Source organism: Schistocerca nitens, chromosome 4 (genome assembly GCF_023898315.1).
Source record: "Schistocerca nitens isolate TAMUIC-IGC-003100 chromosome 4, iqSchNite1.1, whole genome shotgun sequence".
NCBI lineage: Eukaryota > Metazoa > Arthropoda > Insecta > Orthoptera > Acrididae > Schistocerca > Schistocerca nitens.
Genome location: NC_064617.1, coordinates 352,189,521 through 352,210,398, shown reverse-complemented (window position 1 = coordinate 352,210,398; position 20,878 = coordinate 352,189,521). Strand labels below are relative to the sequence as shown.

Genomic DNA, 20,878 nt, shown 5'->3' with positions numbered 1-20,878 from the left:
AGTGGACAATCAGATATGGGCCAAAATCCAGACACTATCTCTCACTAACAGCCAAACCCCAGCAACCCTCTAGCATGAGTTGTGCATGCTCTTAATTTGCACCTAAGGTGCTGCTAGATTGCCACCTACTGGGATGTCAGAGAAGCTGCAGTTAGGTAACAATGCCCAAAGAAGTTCAGTGTGTTAATAATTGATATGCGTGCAAGCACAGCTCAAAAGCCTCAATCTTGAGGTGTGTTGTGTGCCGATGAGACATGCAGCTGTTGAGGTGGAACTATCGTTAGCGGGCATTATCTGTGAAACCTGCCACAGCTTTGATGTATAGGGCTTACCCATGGAAGTGGGGCTCTGTCCGGATAGACCATTATTTCTCTAGATGCTCATGAGACCAAAATGGAACCATGAACTTTTCCCAATCAACTCCCAGTGGAACAAGTGTAGTGCTTGCAAGTTTGCTCACCTGGTATTTTTCACTCAGTAGCTGCACTGGCACTTGGTGTTCACGGTTTTCCTGTTAAAAAAGTTTCTTACAAACCTATGGCAAAAAGGTCTTTAAATATGTCTGCTTGTGTCTGTATATGTGTGGATGGATATGTGTGTGTGTGCGAGTGTATACCCGTCCTTTTTTCCCCGTAAGGTAAGTCTTTCCGCTCCCGGGATTGGAATGACTCCTTACCCTCTCCCTTAAAACCCACATCCTTTCATCTTTCCCTCTCCTTCCCTCTTTCCTGATGAGGCAACATTTTGTTGCGAAAGCTTGAATTTTGTGTGTATGTTTATGTTTGTTTGTGTGTCTATCGACCTGCCAGCGCTTTCGTTTGGTAAGTCACATCATCTTCGTTTTTGGATATATTTACTGTATATTCTAACTGAATTACCAAGAAGTTTTATAAAATTAACTACTTAATATTGACTGATGTTGATATATACTACATGATGTTGAAGAAATGTATGTGAACTACATTGACACAGAATGTCTACAATTTGGCTATTGGGCATTGACAGATTGTATCCACTTCAACTCAAAAGGGACTACAATGTGTTTATGTAATGAATGTTATCTTCCAACTGACTGACATGAAGTAAAAGTACATTTTAATGACTGCTAGTGACACAGAGATGTTTATAATTTGACTATCATATACTGGCTGACTAAAGCATTATCCTGCATGCTTAAGTATACATGCACGTAGGAGTAAAAATCAAAATTTGGCTCTATATTTGTAAGGGTGCAATTGTGCATGGTGATCAGTGGGAGTTGGTGATATGCACCCTTACTGCTGATTCGAGATTGCAAGATCGTATGTGCATTGGAGATATTCTGGGCATGCAGATGGCTGCTCATGATGTCGGAGCACGCATGGCTCAGAGTCTGCAGAACAGTGCGGCGTGCTATGGAGCTCCATCCATGGCAAAGTTCTGTGATCAGGAAACTTGGTAAATAAGGAGACCAGTAGAAAACACAGAACTGGATTTGACTCAGAAGCACCATGAGAGTCTGTTCTTGTCATAGGTTTTAAGAAGTTATTGTCAATCAGAAATTAAATCAGTTTGAATTGTAGTAATAAATCCTTGTTTTTGAACCTACCCGCACCTATTACTATGTAACAGTAGTCATTCCACAGGAGAAGTCTGGTGGCAGGTGAGGTCCCTCCAAAAAAAGTGAGAAGTTTGTATCATGAAGGGGAGAGAATCCTCACTCAGGGCAACCATGGATTTGTGAATCTAAGAACAAATACAAGTACGACATTTCACAGAAGGAAAGAAGACGAAATAACCAGTCAAATGTTATCCCCTGACAAGGATGCAGAAAATTCACAAAAACCTAGGTATAAATATGTGGTACTAATCTGCAAAGCTGAGTTACTATTGCAGTGATAAAAACAGACACTGGTAAGGTGAAACAGTGTGTGCTATTATGACACAAGAAACAGTAAGAATCACATCAAAGTTGCAACTGAATGTGTTTTATTCTGTTACACAGTGGAATATTAATATTTACCAGTTTAAACTATAATTTTTTTTTTCATTCAAGAACAATTTAACTGCAGTAACAAGAATTAATAACATGTTGCCGCACATATAAACAACCGATAATGAGTTTATTCATCTACAATATCACACGTTGTGACTGGTTTGCATCTACATGTATGTACAGGGTTATTACAAATGATTGAAGCGATTTCACAGCTCTACAATAACTTTATTATTTGAGATATTTTCACAATGCTTTGCACACACATACAAAAGCTCAAAAAGTTTTTTTAGGCATTCACAAATGTTCGATATGTGCCCCTTTAGTGATTCGGGAGACATCAAGCCGATAAGTTCCTCCCACACTCAGCACAGCCTGTCCCCATCAATGAGTTCGAAAGCATCGTTGATGCGAGCTCGCAGTTCTGGCACGTTTCTTGGTAGAGGAGGTTTAAACACTGAATCTTTCACATAACCCCACAGAAAGAAATCGCATGGAGTTAAGTCGGGAGAGCGTGGAGGCCATGACATGAATTGCTGAACATGATCTCCACCACGACCGATCCATCAGTTTTCCAAACTCCTGTTTAAGAAATGCCGAACATCATGATGGAAGTGCGGTGGAGCACGATCCTGTTGAAAGATGATGTCGGCGCTGTCGGTCTCCAGTTGTGGCATGAGCCAATTTTCCAGCATGTCCAGATACACGTGTCCTGTAATGTTTTTTTCGCAGAAAAAAAAGGGGCCATAACCTTTAAACCGTGAGATCGCACAAAGCACGTTAACTTATGTGAATTGCGAATTTGTTGCACGAAAGCGTGAGGATTCTCTACCGCCCAGATTCACACATTGTGTCTGTTCACTTCACCATTAAGAAAAAATGTTGCTTCATCACTGAAAACAAGTTTTGCACTGAATGCATCCTCTTCCATGAGCTGTTGCAACCGCGCCGAAAATTCAAAGCGTTTGACTTTGTCATCGGGTGTCAGGGCTTGTAGCAATTGTAAACGGTAAGGCTTCTGCTTTAGCCTTTTCCGTAAGATTTTCTAAACCGTCGGCTGTGGTACGTTTAGCTCCCTGCTTGCTTTATTCGTCGACTTCTGCGGGCTACGCGTGAAACTTGCCCGCACGCGTTCAACCGTTTCTTCGCTCACTGCAGGCCGACCCATTGATTTCCCCTTACAGAGGCATCCAGAAGCTTTAAACTGCGCATACCATCGCCGAATGGAGTTAACAGTTGGTGGATCTTTGTTGAACTTCGTCCTGAAGTGTCGTTGCACTGTTATGACTGACTGATGTGAGTGCATTTCAAGCACGACATACCCTTTCTCGGCTCCTGTCGCCATTTTGTCTCACTGCGCTCTCGAGCGCTCTGGCGGCAGAAACCTATAGTGCGGCTTCAGCCGAACAAAACTTTATGAGTTTTTCTACGTATCTGTAGTGTGTCATGACCATATGTCAATGAATGGAGCTACAGTGAATTTATGAAATCACTTCAATCATTTGTAATAGCCCTGTACATGTGTAGCTGTATAAAGTTGATTTAAAGTCAAGTTTTAATACCATAGTATAGTAATAGCTTTGTGCTGATCTACTGAATAGTTAGGACACAATTTTAACAACCTTGGGTCTTACAGGAGATCACCAAACAGCCACATCATTGTTACATACATTCATGCAACAAATCAATGACAAGTTTTCACAGATAGAAATTCGATTTTCACAGGTGGAATCATGTTTTCATCAGGTTACAGGAACAATGACAGATCTGGTGACTAACAATTTTATGCAATTAGATTCAAGGTTAAGCCAAATGGTTACCATATTACAAGAGATGGAATTAAATTTCAATAATCATATGACACAGGTCAATGGGAGAATGGATAGAATGGAAACTAGACTCTACCTGAGATTCAAAGATACAGAAGAAATAGACATACAGGGTGGAGAAAAATTGTGTCATGAAATTTAACCCTGGATAGCTGATACCAGCAGGAACCAAAATTACTAATGTTGTGTAGGTTGACAATGTACCATTTTTAAACTACAAAAACTTGGAGCCATATGTTCCGATTGGCCGTGAGATTGCCTTGTTGCCATTCATCAGTTGACGAGCAGTGCTATGGCCGTCATGGCCAATCAGAGCATGTACTGCCAAGTTTCCATAATTTAAAAATTTTGCATTATTGACTTACACAACATTAGTAATTTTGGTTCCTACTGGCATCAGCTATCCAGGGTTAAAATTTTGTGACACTATTTTTCTCCATCCTGTATAGTTGGAATTATTAGACGACAAGGTAGAGGGTCAGTTACAACACATACATCCCCTTAAGACAAGCCAAGACATAATTAAACAGCTCCAAACACTAGAAACCAGATTGCAAGAGACATAAATGAATGTACAAAAATTGACGAATAGATATGTAGAAATAATATCATTCTTAATTTTTGAAACTGACATTCATTTACAAACATTGGAATGCCATAATGAGCACAAAGAAACTAACAAGTCTCCCATATTCATCATCCAAGAGTGACAATACATCCACAACTAGAAAGAAAGAGTGGGGATGATGAAACAGTTAAGAGCAATCAACACAGTAGTGTATAATGATTTTACGCCAATACCATAAATTTCCTAAATTTGCACCTGGCAGAGATATACATCTTCTGTTATCAGGGCATTTCAGGGTATACTACCCAGTACTTGGTCAGACCACAACAAAATTAGATTCATGGTCAGCCATTTATCAGGAAGTCAGCTGAGGGTAGATGATTTTAAGTCTTTTACTGAGCTGAAAGATAGTTCAAAGCTAAATACTGAAGTGATGGCACACAAATGAAACTTCACTTGGAATTACTGGGGTCAAAACCAGATAATAGCAGTGAATGGATGAGATGCAGAGATTTTGTTGAGTGTCAACTAAATGAAGCCAAATACCTTGATGATCTGATTCGTGAGGAGCACCTATTGGAAGTTATTATCAGCCACCTACTGTGGAGAATATGAGATAAGTTATTAGGAAAAGACTGGGGAAAAGTTAACAGCCTTTTAGAATATTTGGAACAGCTGGACACAATAGAAAGCCAGTTGGAATGTTGGAACAATAATCATACAAAGACAATTATGGACAGTAGACGAGACTAAACTAACAATCAGTTTATGGGACAAAGAGAACAGAGACACGAATATAATTACCAATATAACAATAGATCAAGACATAGGTGGAGAGGTGGTAATAGAAGTATTCCTAACAGAAGTCAGGACACTCAACAATTTCATAACAACATGCAGAGGGAAAACTGATACACTTCAGAAGCGAGGCTCGATCTTCTGAAGCTGTTGCAATCAAGCCAGTATCACTGAAATCCCTCCCATATGATTAGGTATGATAAAGGTGATATGATGATGACTGATTTATTAGATGGGAATGAAAGCATAGCTAAAAATTACATCTGACCAAAGCATTGTGGCACGATAGGTGACTTACCAGTAGATCACAATTGTGGATTTGGGCAGTGAAATTTGTGTTGTGGACCAGAATTTTTTAACGACCTGTAATTTGATGCATGTATTCCTGATGCTGCTGGTCATGGGAGTGAAGATGACGGGAATTACAGGAAAAAAGAGTAAAGCAGTACAGGCAAAAATATTAATTCAGTTTACTATCATCACATATAAGTTTACTTACCCGATGTTCCTTGTATCTGATTTAAACATCTCTATCCTTCTGGGAATGTACTGGCTATTAGATTCTAAAGTTATTTTAAACTTTTCTACAGGATCTGTAACTTTTCCATATGGGGACAATCAGCAATTAGTATCATTACCATTCGATTCCACAGCAACTAGTCACATGAATGTAATACTCATGTAGTAACTGCAATACATCAAAGGGAGATACATAAGGGCCCTGCATATATTGAAACAATATCAGTGGAGGATATAGTAGGTAATATTGATAAATTGTTAGGACTTAATTCAAGGAAAAAGTAGACATTACTCAATTGCTCACCATTCATAAAGAGATATTTTTGTTGAAATCTGGGACGATCAATCTCCTGATCCATTCTATGTGGGACCATACAAGATACTAGTAGCATTAAAGGACATGATCAGGCACAAAAATAATAGGATGATAAATAGGGATGTAATTGAAATATCTAATAATTGTTATAGTAACCCACTAATTGCTGTTAAGAAACCAGATGGAATAGTCAGACCAGTGTTTGATGTGAGAACACTAAACAGGATAATAGAACATGAAGGAGACAGACCACTCATAACAGATGAGTTGTTGACAAGATTTGCAGGGATGAAGTACAATAGTACTATGGATTTAACATATGGATAGTGGCAAATCAAACTGCATGAGACATCTCACAAATGTACAGTATTTCTGTTTGAGGGTAGAGCTTATCAGTTCAGGGTTCCACCATTTGGATTCAACATCTCAGTGTTGGTCTTCATAAGAGCTCTTGATAAAGCAGTTGGAGATAATCTGAAACACAATATATTTATTTATATATGTAGATGACAAAGCAATTATATAAAAAACCTGGGAGGATCAAAATACCTCAATTATATTCACAGGAAATAACCTAAAACTATCTAAATCTCAATTCGGTAGGACTGAAGCTAAATTTTTAGGACATGTGATAAACAGAGAAGGGATGAGATCAGACCCACATAAGTTAGATGCAATTAGTAAATGTTTGCAATCATCAAACAAAAAACAACTGTGAGCATGTTTTGGTGTGGCTGGATTTTACAGAAAGTTTCTGAACAAATCAGTCCTAAATGCACGACATGTGGCAGTTATTGAAACAATATTCAGTGTGGCGATGGACACAAGAATGCACAGCTGAGTTCTTAGCTATCAGGGACAATTTAGTATCAGCACCATTACTGGTGCACCCTGATTTCAGCCAACCCCTCCATCTTGCAACAGATGCCTCGGATTATGGCCTCAGGGCCCAGCTGTACCAAGAAACATGATAAAGTGTTATAGCTGAACACAAACTTGTAGCATTTGCATGCTGTATGCTCACAGATACTGAAATAAATTGTGGCATAACAGAAAAAGAGACATTAGCAGTAGTACGGGCTTTTAAAAAGTTTAAATACCTATTAGCAGGACACAAGACTACTGTCCACAGTGATCACAAATCATTAACACTGCTCTTAAAAAGTAAGCTGATACACAGTAAGCTCACTAGGTGCGCATTGTTCTTGCAGGAATTCAATTTTTCTATAATTTTCCTCAAAGGCAAGGAAAATATAGTACCGGGCGCATTGTCATGCTTTCCAACAGCCAGGTGGAAGCTTCAAAGAGGCATACTATTCCACAAGAGTCACACTTTGAGTAACTGGTTGCTCTGTATTCCCTTCAACTGTATTGACTGAACAACATGGTACATATGTCTAAGATATCTTCACTTTGGTCCTAAGAAATGTATCATGGACATTAAAAAGCTTTATTACTTTAAGAACATGCATGAATGAGTTAAAAAAATTTACAGCAGTGTGAGACATATTGAAAGTGAAAATACTTATGACAAAACTGCACACCTTACTTCATCCGCAATACCCAGTGAGTTATGGGACCTAGGAGCAGTGGACATCTACGTTCCACTGCTTCGGGGGCAGAGAAGAATGGAGTTCATTTTTGTTGTTGTGGAATGCTGGTCAAAATTGGTTAAATTGTATCCATTGAAAGAAGCCACTATGCTTAGTGTCATACTGAAGCTGAGTGATCATTCTTTAATGCAAGTAGGGAGATCGAAACATTTGTTGTTGGATAATGGCATACAATTTACAGCAAGGCAATTTAAAGAGTTCCTTGCATGGGAAAAAAATCTATCATATCCTCATATTGCGGTACTGCCCGCAGGCTAACCTCACTGAATGTGTGATGAGGAAATTAGGAAGGTTATGTCGAAAATATTGTGCCGGTAAACACTCTAAGTGGATTGAGATGGTGAGATACTTTGAAAGGATACTGAACAAACTGCCCCATTTGTTTACCTGGGTAGCACCCAGAGAGATTTTAGGCAAGCAAATTGAAGGTGAACCTTCATTGAAGTATATCGACTGGCCTGACGAGAATATGTGGATTACTCCAGCATCACAATCAACTATCAAAGAGCCATTAATTAAAGCAGGTAATGAGAGAAAAAAAGAGATGAGAAAGGAGTGCCCCAATAGTGCATAAATTAAGGGGCTTGATATTAGTAAAGAAGCATATTAGAAGTTCAAAAAATGATGGACTAATTTCCAAGTTTCAACATTTCTATGAAGGGCCATATGTAATTACAAGCATACCTCACCCGAAAGCAACTGTGCTAACCGATTCGATTACAAGGAAAGAAAAATGATGTTTAACATGCAAGATCTAAAACCCTTTGTAGTCAGTGAATGATAAATTTTTCAATACGTTATGTTCAAATTTTAGGCAAAGTGGGATTCAACAAAACCCTACAACCTGTCTTTAGGTCAGGACATATGAAGTCAAGGGCAAGGGAGTACTCAACGACAGTCCATAGCTAAAGCAGTGATGAGATGATATATGAGCTGAATGGGTTGGCAACTATGAAAGTCATGGCTGATATAAAACTGTGAGGTACCTGGTAAAGGAGAATTAAGTATTAATGTTACAGATACTAATAAAAATAGTTATTAAGTGTCCAGTGGGGTTTCCTTTTAAGATTTGAAATTTCTACACTTTTTTTAACCTTTTGTTTGACTAGGGTATATTACTTAAGATAACATTATTGGTTCAATAAATTTAGATTATAGATAGATGGTATTAGAATTAAATGGGGCATCTCAAAGAAACTTTAGTGGATAAGAAGGTGTAATCCAAGGCAGACCATCAGGAATGATATCTCCTGGTTTCTACTGGGAAGAGAATTCAGACCTGTATGGCATAGTTCAAACTTAATTGACAGAACTTTTTTTTTAAGAAAAATAATGGTAATAAATGTGATTATCCTAAGGAGCCAACAGAATGTGAGATATAACAGTATGGGGATGTATACTAGAACAGTGAGAACAGTATGAAATAACTGTGTATCTAAGAATCAAGATTTTGTTATATGAACAGTTGCGGACATGAGAAGAGAAAAAGCTTATAGAGGTCATGCTAAATGAAGAGTGGTTTTATGAACAGGTAGTTTCTATCAGCAGTAATGTAAGATGTAATTTGGCAAAAAGCATATGTTGTGAATAAATGAGTAGTAATTAAGTTACAGGATGCCCTCAATTGTTATCAACATGTGCGTAAGCAGACACAATCAGACAACCTTGAGGGGTGGCAGATGTAACGGTGCAAATGCACTTGGTGGTCAATAAAAATTGGTGATAAGCATCCTTATTGCAGATCTGAGATTGCGAGATTGTGTGTGCATTTGTGTTTACAAAAATATATATAAAACTGAGAACTGAACTGAAAAATACTAGATTTAAGTAATAATAGCTAAAAGTAGGTTAGGTTTTGTTTGGGTTGGTATGGTAATTTATGTAATTTATGCTGGAGATATTCCAGGAGCGCCAGACAGCTCCTCATAACTTCAGAGTAGGCAGGGCTCACAATCTGCAGAGCAGTGCGGCTTGCCATGGAGCTCAGCCCTGATAAATAACGAGACCAGTAGAAAACACTGAAGTGGATTTGACTCAGAAACATCATGAGAGTCTGTTCTTGTCATGGATTTTATAAAGTTATTGTCAATCAGAAATTAAACCAATTTGTACTTGGATTAGTAAACCGTTGTTTGGAAACCTACCAGCACCTGTTATAATGTAACAGTTGTTATATCACAGGAGAAGTCTGGTGGAAGGTGGGATCCCTCTGAAACGAGTAAGGGGATTGTATCAAGAAGGACAGAACCCTTGCATATTTTAATCATTGACATAAAAGATAGCAATATTAGTGGACACAAAGATACAATAATCAAAGAAACAAGTTGGTTTCAGTGAGATATGGGTAACTAAAAAATAGACGGCATTATAAGAAATATTTTATGAAAATATTTTCTACTTCCACAAGGATTCCCAAAACCCACCACAATTTTAAAGGGGGTGAAATTATCTAAACTGAACAATTGACAAATTAACTAAGTATTCCAGTGGGCATTTTTCGACTCTGAAAAAGCCAGGCTACAAAATTATAGCACTGAGTTTTGGTAATAAGCACTATTTAAAATTCAAACTTTCTCAATGTGAAAACGTTGAATATGAATCACTTTTTAAATGTGAAGTTTTTTGCAAAAATAAAACATTTTTTAACGAACAGGAGAATGAGGGCTTTTAAATGAACTAACTCGATTTAGAAACAAACAGTTATTTGCTCACTGAAAATTTCATGTCAACATGTTTTTCATGAATCCTAAATTATGCATATTTCTTCAGAAGTATTTCCAGAAGAGCTATTATCATTATCATTAGAAGTCTGAAAACTACCCAAGGCATAATAAATTTCAATAAACTAAGTATGGGTAATGAACTATGTAGTTATTTTGTGTAGCCACTGAATACACACCAGCTGCAACATAGTCGTGTATACAAACAGTGATCCAATACTGAAAAATAGTTTTTATTCCAGTCTTTGATCACAATATCAATGCTTTTGCGGATGACCAGTTTCAGTCCATAATGACCATCCTCAGATCTACAATATACGAATAACTACACCTAATGAGCAGTGTGTCTTTCAACACAATACAGCAATACGTATCACAACATACTATCATGCAACCAGGGAAATGTACAGATAAATATGGTAAAACGTACTTTTTCTACACCATGTCCTAAAGTGATAAGGCCATAATGGCATCATCAAAACATATAATCAGGGTAGCATCGTCACATAGATCTAAAATAAGATGCAGAATAGGCCACATTGTCTATACAGTCATTATCGAAACTGGCTACTGAAGTACAGTAGCTACCAGAAATCTGTTTGCCTACATCCTACCTAGATGTCGCTACTGTGGGCTTAGATGTAGTCATCATTTACACAAAAAGTCAGCTACATATATTTTACCTAATGTGTTTTTATCAGATTATGTTTTTTGCATAAATGATGACTACATCTAAGCCCACAGTAGCGACATCTAGGTAGGATGTAGGCAAACAGATTTCTGGTAGCTACTGTACTTCAGTAGCCAGTTGCACTAATGACTTTGTGGACGATGTGGCCTATTCTACATCTTATTTTAGATCTATGTGACACTGCTGTGCTGATTATATTTATATGTTTCAACAATGCCATTAGGGCCTTATCACTTTAGGACATGGTGTAGAAAAAGTACGTTTTACCACATTTGATCTGTACATTTCCCTGGTTGTATGATAGTATATTGTGATACATATTGCTGCATTGTGTTGAAAGACACACTGATCACTAGGTGTATATATTTGTATATTGTAGATCTGAGGATGGTCATTATGGACTGAAACCGGTCATCGTCAAAATAACTGATATTGTGATCAAAGATTGGAATAAAAAACATCTGACTCAATACACACTTTTAACAAAAGAAGATTGAACAAAGGAAAACAATTATAATAATGTAAGGAGTGGTATGAGAACAAGTAGCATGGTTTTACCTTGCTCTGCTACATGCTCATGGATATCAGCATCCAACCAAGCTCATGGCTTGTAACAGTACACAAGCTGCTAGACAGATTGTGTTTTTAATAGTTAAAAGAGAAGAGGGCAGCTATGGGGAAGTTTCACTTTTCTCCATTCAAAAGGGGTTAGAAGGCACTGCTGTCATTCTAAAAATCTATAAAGTGACTGAGAAATGTTTCACTGTTGGTTGGAACAACTAGTTCTCAACAAGCAATGAACCTCCAGGTAGTAAAACACTTGAAGGAATATGCCATTAAAACAGAGTTACACAGCACCCTCAGCTATAGTAAAGGATTTGTATCATGCAGGAGTATTATAAACATTCCCAAAGGAGAATGGGAAGATGAATGGGTGCAAGAAGCTGTTACTGACATGCAAAATATGATGAAAAGGGCAGATGACGAATTGGTGCAAGATAATGTCTTTATTCTTACATTCAGCACCACAACACTTCCAGAGTGTATTATGGCAGGTTACATTTGCTTTAACATGAGGCCTTATATATCCAGCCCTATGCACTGTTTTAAATGCCAGTGTTTCAGGCACTTTACCCTGGCATGTAAGGGAGCAGCCAGTGGGAGCAAACTGATAAGGCAATCCATGAAGGAGTTTGTTCATCTCCTTCGAAGTGTGGTAATTGTTCAAGGGCTCACCATGTCTGCCTTAAAGAAAAATGGATACAAGAGCTAAAAATAATGACGGCGGGGCATGTCACACCACCGGATACACGCAGCAGCAGATGGGGCGCCAGTGTTCCAGTCCATGGCAGGTCACTGGCTCGACTGAGGCCAATGTGGGGTCCACAGCCAGCCAGTGGTGGGCCATGCCACGGCTCACTACCGCGGACAGTCATCTTGACCCCCAACATGCATCGGAGACATCCAGGGCAAGGGCTGCAGATTCAGCTGCCGGATCGAAGGTTCTTGTTGTTGCCGCAACCCAAGCCATGCCGGTGGGGACGCACAGGGGGGAGGGGAGGCCACATTGCAATTGCCAGCGGATGGCACTGAGGTAGTGCGGGACGAAGGCTGCTGAGTCGGCTGCAAGCACAGCCATGACATCGTCATATCATTGCGGCCGTACAACGCGACACATTAGCAGAGCACTTGACGGGTCGCTGAGGTGGCATCCTCAGCATTGTGGGACCCGGTGAGGCAGACCGAGGGGAACATGGCACTGTAGTTGGAAACAATAAATCACTTGGAAAGCTCAGATGAGTCTTAACACGGTGCCTTCTACCCCTTCCCACTACATTTGGTGTCAGAATAGCAGACGTCATCTGTACAGTACGATGTTCAAGCCCACCGTCTGCATTACAGTCACAAAATGTGGTGAGTGTTGACCAATTTTTCTTTTTGAGTGTTGGACGTTCTTTTTTTTTGTGTTTTTGAGTATGGTTCATGGCAGTCATTGTAGATGTTTTGTGTGGGCATAGTATTTTTGTTGTCAGAGTAAGTGTTAGTGTAATGGGGGAATAAGATTTTTTTTCATGGCATTTAATTACCTTTCTATTGGTTTGAGTATGATGATACTGAGTATGATGGTACTGAGGTGTAAGGAGTTGAGTTATTTTTGTACTTAATTGTTTTGGTTTGAGATTAACGGGGAACGAAAGCAACACAATGGCAGGGTCAGGGATGCAAGGTGTGTCGGTACCAGAAGTGGTATGGATTTTGTTGGAAAAGGTAGTGCAGTTGACAGTGGACAATACGCAGTTGAGGAGTGAATTAACATCTAGAAGTGAGCAGGAAACCGCATCGGATCAGTTGTTATTGCCTAGGATGCCACAGCAAGAGATTGATCCAGCTGCTGCAAGTTTGATTATTCCGTTTTCTGGCAAGGCATATGAGGATGTGCGTTTGTTTGTGGATGACTTGGAAACTCCAGCTGTGATGAATGATTGGTCTGATGAACAGTTGTTACATGTAGCCAAGATTAGATTAACGGTTGAAGCGAAGACATATGTATGGTGTTCTGAGGCCTTAAGGAAGCCAGGACAGTTTAAGCAGTTGAAGGAGGGGCTTTTACAAAGGTACAAGAAACAGAACAGTGCTCGGTACTTTAGGTAGAGGTTGAGTACAATGACGAAGAGACAGGGGGAGACGGTAAAGAAATTTGCGGACATAATGAGAGAAATTAATGAGTACACTTACGAGTTGGGTCAAAGTGACGAAGCGAATGGTGTTCTGTTGCAGGAGGCCAAGCAAAGGGTACTTGATGTATTTTTGAGGGGGTTACTGGTGCATATGTCGCAGAGAGTGTGTGAAGGGACTCTGAAAGATTTGTATTCGGTCATTCAGCTGGCAATCCAATGTGAGGAAATAGACGCGGCAATGGCTGTACGTCATAGACAAACAGTGTTTACAGTGGGTATAAAATGTTATAAGTATTGTCATATGGCACATGTGCAGAGGCAATGTACCCAGTCACCAAGGAATAGAGGAAGGGGTGGAAATCAGCAGCGTGGAGGATGGAGAGGTGGAGTTAGTAGAGATGGACAAACGTTAAACAGCAGAGGGGGCCCAAGACGCACCTAAGGGAGCTCCAGTTTAATTTCAATGCTACAAATATGTATGCAGATGTGGAATGTTCAGAGGTGGGATCCATAGGAATTAAAACATTTAAGAGTTTAATGGGATGAAGGAAGTTAGACCCACCACGTTATAGGTTGTGTGGAGTGGGGGATAAGAAGGTCACACCTTTGGGGTCAGTGACAGGTGATTTTTGCATAGGGAAAGTCCGATTTGATGCATGCATGGAGATAGTACCATGGGTAAGTGAGGGCTACGGCATGGTCCTGGGAGTAGATTTCTTACATCAACATCATGCCAAATTGACCTTGGACAACGAACTGCGGAGCTTGGTGGAATGTTATTTCAGCTAGGGGAAACTGTTGTCAATACAGAGCTGTCGCAAGGAGCGTTCAACATAATGAACAAACCAATTGAACCGCGTACATTAGACTTAGGGCTTAATTTGCATGAGTGTGTGTGTCTGGTGGCACCGGGAAGTCGCTTTGGGTAGGTGTGGAGTCGAATCTACCTGTGGGTACGGTGTGTGTTGTTGAACCATTGGAAGATAATGAATTTTTGGATCCATTAGGTTGTTTTGTGAAACGTAGTATTGTATGCGTACAAGAGGGAAACAACAGGTGAGTAGTCCCCGTGAAGATGGATAATTTTAGTGCTGTAGATGTGAATCTGATAAAACGAGTTTTAGTAGCGAATTTGGATGTATCAGACGATGAAGACTGGTGTTCAAGAGGTAGGCATAGTGATCAACCACTAACTGCCAATAGAACTGCATTGTGTAACAAAGTTAAGCATTTGAAAGGAGAAGAAAAAGAGCATATGGAAGAATTGTTGTGGGAATTTAAGCATTTGTTTTTTCCGCAAGGGCCGTTACCAACGAACTCCATTAGTTCAACAAAGGAGACCAACAGGTAACGAAGCACCTGTTTACTGTGAACCATGCAGAATACCAAGGTATTTGCAGCCGATTGTGGAGCATTTCATTGATCAGTAACTTGCGGAAGGTATTATAGAGTATAGTAATAGTTGCTGGGGAGCAGGCATTGTCATCGTGCCTAAAAAATCTATGGATGGAACTAAGAAATACAGGTTCTGTTGTGACTACCGATATCTCAATAACAAGACAGTAATGGACGCATACCCCATTCCAAACATATCAGAGACTTTGGATCACTTAGGACAGTGCCAGTACTTTTCTACAATGGATTTGACAAGTGGTTGTCATCAGTTAGAGGTGGCTCCAGAGGATCGTCCAAAAACTGCTTTCTCTACTCCTGGAGGCCATTACCAGTACATCAGAATGCCATTTGGTTTTCAAAATGCTCCGGCAACATTTCAGAGGTTGCTAGAGAGTATCTTGAGGGGTTTGAAACCATGGCAGTGTCTTGTCTATTTGGATGACATTATAGTGTTTTCAAGTAATATGGAGCAATGTAGACAGAGGTTAAGGGATGTCTTTATGAGGTTAAGAGCAGCTCATTTGACATTAAGCCTGGAAAAGTGACATTTTGCATTAGAATAAGTAAAATATTTGGGTCATATTATCTATAAGGAAGGAGTGTGAACAGATCCGAGGTTGGTACAGGCTGCAAAGTTAAGGAAGTGCAGTCATAAATCGGAATCTGCAATTTCTATCGAAAGTTCATGAAGGGCTTTTCAGATGACGTGATTGTTATGGAAGGGTGTGAAATTTGAGTGGACAGAAGAGTGTCAGAAAGCATTTGACAAACTGAAAGAAATGTTAACATCAAGTCCAGTTCTTGTGTTTCCAGATTTTGAAAAGGAGTTTATATTAGCACGCAATGCATTGAATCAAGCATTAGGATGTTTTCTTAGTCAGGAAATTGATGGGAAACAACATCCTGTAGCCTATGCATCTAGGCAGTTGAATGCAGCAGAGAGGAATTATTCAACAACAGAGAGAGAGAGAGAGAGTTGCGTAGCATAATCTATGCAATCACATTTTTAAATGTTATTTAGATGGGATAAGATTTCGGGTAGTGACAAATGATACAGCATTGAAGTGGTTGTTGGGGTTGAAGGAACCAACCACTAGACTCGCTAATTGGGCTGTGAGGCTTAGTGAATTCAACTACGAGGTGGTGCACAAGCCTGGGAAGAAGCACGATAATGCGGATGCACTGAGTAGAAAGGTGGCAAAAGTAGAAGTCATAGGTTATGATCTAGTAGTATGGCAAGAATTGCAGGATGCGGACAACGATTGTAAATTGTATTGGACACAGCCAAAATTTAATATGTATGATGGTCTTCTGTGCAGGGAAATGAAGTTAGGACCAAGGATAGTAGAGTCAGCGAAGCTGAGGGATGAGTTTTTAAAGGAAGCACATGATCACATGTTATCTGGTCATGGAGAATGTAGAGCGATGAATAGGACAGTGGTGGAGAGGTACTGGTGGAGAGGTAGTCTAATGAATTCTTTGATTACTGCTTTGTTTTGTGGTTTTGTTTCTGATGAAAGTCTTTGTGTGTGAATGCAGCTTGCCGCTAACTTGGTGTAATGTTTGTCTGTACAGGAGTGTGTCTGTCGTCTTTATCGCTCCTTCACTCTCACACCTGAATCAGTACAGTAAAGTCAGGGCTTCGTGTATTATGATTGGCTGATCCGTAAAAGGACAGACAAACAATTATACTACTGGAGGATTCTAAGTAATTTCTAGAATTACATTCACTCTCTCTCTCTAATTTATCTGTGTACAATCCAAATATAAATTACTTGAGATCAGCCTGGTCGAATCTCCGGTAGAGCCCTTCGTCTTAATACTCAGCGGCGGTCTTGCTAGAAAAAATCTTTACATTTGTTATTATTATTAAGCGCTGCATTCAGTTTTGGGAAAATCGATCGTTTGAACAATTCGTTCAGTTTACAACAGATCTAATATTTCAGATGTGGACGAAGCCTTTTTGGACGATTTATAAAACTCATAGATTGCAGGTTCTCTTCGTCACAGCTGAAACTTCCCAATTAATTACAGGCCTAGACAATCATCAATGATTCATACAGAGAACTCATTCTTCATTCACTCTGTCATAAAATGGTCACAAACCTTATTTCTGATGAAAGATGTATATTGAATCCTTGTTAATTACAGGTTCCGTTTCCGTGTATTTTAAGTCTCAGGAAAGTTACTTTTTTACAGGTTTATCATTTCTTTATCTATCCCGCTAGCGGCACCAATTTCCCTTGTTCGCTTTAGTGCGAAGAAGAGTACCTAAAACTTCTTTAGCAATCCAAAAATCCTACCACCGATATTTCCGAAAACTGTTCCCTTCTCTCTCTCTCTCTATACTATGATAACCATGGAGTATACATATCTGTACCTCTGTTGTTCCAAAGAATAAACGTACTAGAAAATTACCTTGGCGTCGACTAGCTGTCGGCGCATATTTTACTAGACAATCTGATCAGATACTTTTCAAACGTAAATAAATGTGGATGATTTGATTGAATCACTATTAATTAGTGCGTGGTAGAGGGTAATTTTCCGTGGGGATATTACAATGCCCCTCGCAGCGAGCGAAGTTTGTGAGCTCAATTTTGATTCACCGAACACACTTCGCGAGCTATCTGTTAGCGTGGATAACCCGGAAGTGATGATTGTCAGTCCTCCGACTGAAAAAGAATATTCTGTTTGAGACAGACGAAGAAAAGAAATGTGGAAAACAGAAGAAATGAAGAGACAGGTACCGCGACTGTATTGCTTTTACGTGCATCTCGGTGTTATGTTTGCTGTGCACAACCAAGGAAGATGATCTTTCATGAACTGTTGTCAGGGTCTACCCATTCGGGAACTTTCTTAAGCAGGGAAACCTTGGAAAACCTCTTAAGCTTAGACCCCCAGCCTACGGTACATAGAAGATAGGAAAGCCTATAGAAGAACAAAAATAATTTTGAAATTTATCTCTAAAGAAAAGATAGGGATCAATTTGTATCACGATTTGGAGAAGGGTAGTTTGTGTCTCTAGCAAAAAAAAATTTTTACAATAAATAACGTGAATTTGCGTTTTACAATCTTGCTCCTAGTACAATATCTTGCGGTGCTAAACTCCCCCAGGTCTTGCATGTCCCCGACGTCCACATTTGTAGTCGGTCTTCTACGCGGCCCCCTTTGTAGTTGATCTTCTACGCGGCCCACAATGGGAAGAGTAGAAGGAACAGGGATACTCGAATTCACATGCAACATTCATTCCAAAAGAATTAGCAATGACCAAAAGGAAGACTCTTCCTGTAAGAGAACTGATTAGGTTGCACCATCCAAGATTCTCCTTTTTGAAAGCAAAATCCTTATGGCTTCATGGATCCTTTTTGTTACGACGTATTTCAATGAATTCCACTCTTAATTCATGATGTTGCCAAAAGCATCATCCGATTTACTCTCGTTTGAATACTCCTTTTTACTTTGCCTCCCCACTTGTACTTAGAAGTCCAAACGCTTTAACAAATTTTCTATGACTGATTTGTTCTTCGTAATTTAAAGGATTCATGTAACTTACTATAGATTTTGGATTCAAATCATCGAATAATGGAAAGTGTAGTTCATTTTATACCAAGACATCATCCATATTTCCTTAATAAGTCATATAATTTAGCTATCCTTAAAAACTTTTTATTCTAAACACATATATTTCTTCGCTTTAGTGCTGAAATGTAAAAGTTATTAGCATTGAGGAATGCGGATTCGCTTCTTTCATTTACTCTCTGATTCATACTGCGTTCATCCATGCTCATCTATGGAAATGAATTTTTCAAACATAATTCCCAAACGAACACAAACCATTAAACAACTATTAATTCTATGAATATTACTTTTTTTAATTATTCATTAATAAATTAAAAACTCTTAACTTCTAATTATAACACCTATTCCTTTTAAAGTTCAACATGAATCAGTTTATCCTCGCGTTTGGTGCGAGTCTCTTATAAAGCATATCTGTGTCGTCTCTATCGATTTTAATTCTAGCGCCGACGTCAACTGTTTTGCGCGGGAAATTGTTTTTGCGGCGTTAACCGTCACTCACTATTCACTACCACAACACATCCCTTCACACGTTTATACATCTAAGCGTTCACATGAGATTATATATGAATATTCACTTTAAACCTTTTTTTGATTATTCAGCGTCATTTGCGGGAAACATTTCATTCTTCTCGCAGGTCAGTCAGATACTTTATACATCTTGATCACATTAGCAAAGCTAAAGTTTTATGTTCACTCAAACCACAGGTGAAGCCTATCTCCACTATCCTTTTTACAACACGCAATAGTAATAATTAGTCACTATTTCTATATTCTATGTCATTGATTAACTACTTCACTTTAAAGGTTTTTAACACTACACACACACAGTTCATTGTTATAATTTTTACGAGCGTCCATCTCTGTCACTCGGAACACCATTCCTCCCTATCTTCTAATCTTCATTATATCTTTTTAAGTCGTTATGAGGAAATAACCCTTTTATTTTGTTCGATCCCGGGTATGCTAACAGATAAGCTCCAGGATTCGGAATTTGTAGGATAAGGTATGGTCCAGTATATAGTAACTCCCATTTCTTTATACTTTTCTTTATTACGGATGATTTGGTATGTCGTTTAACTAGTACCTTCTCTCCGACATGGTATGTCTGTACCCTCTTGATCAACTTGTCATATCGTTGTTTTCTTTGATCAGCCTTTCTCGTCATATTTATGATAGCTTGTCTTATTTTTTCTTCCCAAGGCATCTCAGTTTCCTGAGTTTTGGGGATATGGTCAGTCCAGAAGTTTTCCTCTTTTGCTTCGAACATCAATTCACGAGGTGTATATCCAGTTGAGGAGTGGGGCATGTTATTGTATATTTGCTCAAACTCTTCCACATAATTTGCCCACGCAGTTTGCTTATTATGGCAATACGTCCTCATAAATCGATTGAATTCTCTAAAAATCCTCTCCACCAAATTGCCTTGTGGGTGGTAAAATGATGTTAATATGTGTTTCACACCGATTTGAGACAAAGTCTGCTTCCACCGGAGTCCCGTGAATATTTTAGCATTATCAGTTATGATCGCCTTTGGTGTACCAACATGTGGAATATAATCTCTTATCAATCTTAATACAATTACTTTGGCTGTAGCCGTCTTTATTGGGTATAACTTTACGTATTTCGTGCACACATCGAGAAATGCTAACACATATTTAACACCACCTCTTGAAGTCGGTAACGGTCCACACAGATCGCACGAAATTAATCCTTTTGGTTCTTGTACTAATATAGAGCATAATGGGTGCTTAGTCCCTTTTGAATCTGGCTTTGTTTTTTGACATATTATGCACCTCTTTAAGATCTCATGCACTCTGCGTTTTATGTTGGGAAAATAACAGTATCCACTTATCTTGTCTGCACATTTTGTCGTGCCAAAATGTCCCCAGGTTAAATGAGTGAACCATACAGGTTTCTCTATTTGTGCCTCCGGTATACAAACACACCAACGGACTTTGTTTGGCCTTCCACAGCGGAAAAATAATACGCCGTTTACCAGCTTGTAATAATTTACGATCTGATCCGAAGGTTGCTGTTGTAACCTTTGAATAACACTTCCCCATTGAGCATCCTTTTTCTGTAACTGGGCCATATGAACACACAGATTGACATAGTACGTCTTAAAGGGATTTTCCTGCAGCAGCAATACAGGTAATTCTGAGTAATTATTTACTTCAATCTCTTTGGTTAAACCCTG

The 20,878-nt window shown here is 39.1% G+C and overlaps 1 long non-coding RNA gene across 1 annotated transcript in view; it reads right to left on the bottom strand.

Moving 5' to 3' along the window:
* LOC126251962 (uncharacterized) overlaps window positions 1-17,403 on the bottom strand; it is a 30,001-nt gene extending 12,598 nt beyond the window's left edge. Inside the window, exon 1 of the long non-coding RNA XR_007545815.1 lies at window positions 17,209-17,403. This is a non-coding gene — a long non-coding RNA (uncharacterized LOC126251962). The remainder of the gene's footprint in view (window positions 1-17,208) is intronic.
* Window positions 17,404-20,878: the final 3,475 nt, after the last annotated feature.